A 2781-nucleotide genomic window follows, 5' to 3' on the forward strand; every position below is an offset into this window, starting at 1 on the left:
GTAACAGAGACATACACTGACACCAAGTAACAAAGACATACACTTACACCAAGTAACACAGACATACACTGACACCAAGTAACAAAGACACACACATACACCAAGTACACAGACATACACTGACACCAAGTAACAAAGACATACAATGATACCCAGTAACACAGACACACACTTACACCAAGTAACAAAGACAGACACTGATAACAGTAACACAGACACACATTAACACCAAGTCACAAAGACATACACTGACACCCAGTAACAAAAACAAACACTGACACCCAGTAACAAAGACACACACTGACACCAAGTAACAAAGACTCACACTGACACCAAGTAACAAAGACATACACTTACAGCAAGTAACAGAGACATACACAGACACCAAGTAACAAAGACAGACACTGAAATCCAGTAACACAGACACACACTTACACCAAGTAACAAAGACATACACTGATACCCAGCAACACAGACACACACTTACACCAAGTAACAAAGACAGACAATGATACCCAGTAACACAGACATACATTTACACCAAGTATCAAAGACATACACTGACACCAAGTTGCAAAGACATACACTTTCACCAAGTAACAAAGACATACACTGACACCAAGTAACAAAGACATACACTTACACCAAGTAACAAAGACTTGCACAGACACCAAGAAACAAAGACAGACACTTACACCAAGTAACATAGACATACACTGATACCCAGCAACACAGACACACACTGACACCAAGAAACAAAGACAGACACTGATACCCAGTAACACAGACACACACTTACACCAAGTAACAAAGACATACACTGATACCCAGCAACACAGACACACACTGACACCAAGAAACAAAGACAGACACTGATACCCAGTAACACAGACATACACTTACACCAAGTATCAAAGACATGCACTGACACGAAGTAGCAAAGACATACACTTACACCATGTGACAAAGACATACACTGACACCAAGTAACAAAGACATACACTTACACCAAGTAACAAAGACATACACTGATACCCAGTAACACAGACACACAATTACACCAGGTAACACAGACACACAATTACACAAAGTAACAAAGACAGACAATGACACCAAGTAACAAAGACATACACTGATACCCAGTAACACAGACACACACTTACACCAAGTAACAGAGACATACACTGACACCAAGTAACAAAGACATACAATTACACCAAGTAACAAAGACATGCACTGACACCAAGTAACAAAGACATACACTTACAGCAAGTAACAGAGACATACACTGACACCAAGTAACAAAGACACACACATACACCAAGTACACAGACATACACTGACACCAAGTAACAAATACATACAATGATACCCAGTAACACAGACACACAATTACACCAAGTAACAAAGACAGACACTGATACCAGTAACACAGACACACATTAACACCAAGTCACAAAGACATACACTGACACCAAGTAACAAAGACAAACACAGTCACCAAGTAACAACGACATACACTGATACCCAGTAACACAGACATACACTGACAGCAAGTAACAAAGACATTCACTGATACCCAGCAACACAGACACACACTTACACCAAGTATCACAGACATACACAGACACCAAGTAACAAAGAAATACACTGATACCCAGTCACGCAGACACACACTTACACCATGTAACAAAGACATACAATGACACCAAGTAACAAATACATACACTGACACCAAGTAACAAAGACATACACTTACACCAAGCAACACAGACAAACACTGACACCAAGTAACAAAGACACACACTTACACCAAGTAACACAGACATACACTGACACCCAGTAACAAAGACATACACTGACACCCAGTAACAAAGACACACAATGACAACAAGTAACAAAGGCACACACTGACACCAAGTAACAAAGACATACACTGATACCCAGTAACACAGACACACACTTACAACAAGTAACAAGGACATACACTGACACCAAGTAACAAAGACATTCACTGATACCCAGTAACACAGACACACACTTACACCAAGTAACAAAGACATAAACTGACACCAAGTAACAAAGACATACACTGATACCCAGTAACACAGACACACACTTACACCAAGTAACACAGACACACACTTACACCAAGTAACAAAGACATACAATTACACCAAGTAACAAAGACATGCACTGACACCAAGAAACAAAGACATACACTTGCAGCAAGTAACACAGACATACACTGACACCAAGTAACAAAGACATACAATGATACCCAGTAACACAGACACACACTTACACCAAGTAACAAAGACAGACACTGATACCAGTAACACAGACACACATTAACACCAAGTCACAAAGACATACACTGACACCCAGTAACAAAGACAAACACTGACACCCAGTAACAAAGACACACACTGACACCAAGTAACAAAGACACACACTGACACCAAGTAACAAAGACACACACAGACACCAAGTAACAAAGACAGACACTGAAATCCAGTAACACAGACACACACTTACACCAAGTAACAAAGACATACACTGATACCCAGCAACACAGACACACACTGACACCAAGAAACAAAGACAGACACTGATACCCAGTAACACAGACATACACTTACACCAAGTATCAAAGACATGCACTGACACCAAGTAGCAAAGACATACACTTACACCATGTGACAAAGACATACACTGACACCAAGTAACAAAGACATACACTTACACCAAGTAACAAAGACATACACTGACACCAAGTAA

The sequence above is a fragment of the Heterodontus francisci genome, chromosome 21, assembly GCF_036365525.1.
Source record: "Heterodontus francisci isolate sHetFra1 chromosome 21, sHetFra1.hap1, whole genome shotgun sequence".
In the NCBI taxonomy this organism is placed as follows: domain Eukaryota; kingdom Metazoa; phylum Chordata; class Chondrichthyes; order Heterodontiformes; family Heterodontidae; genus Heterodontus; species Heterodontus francisci.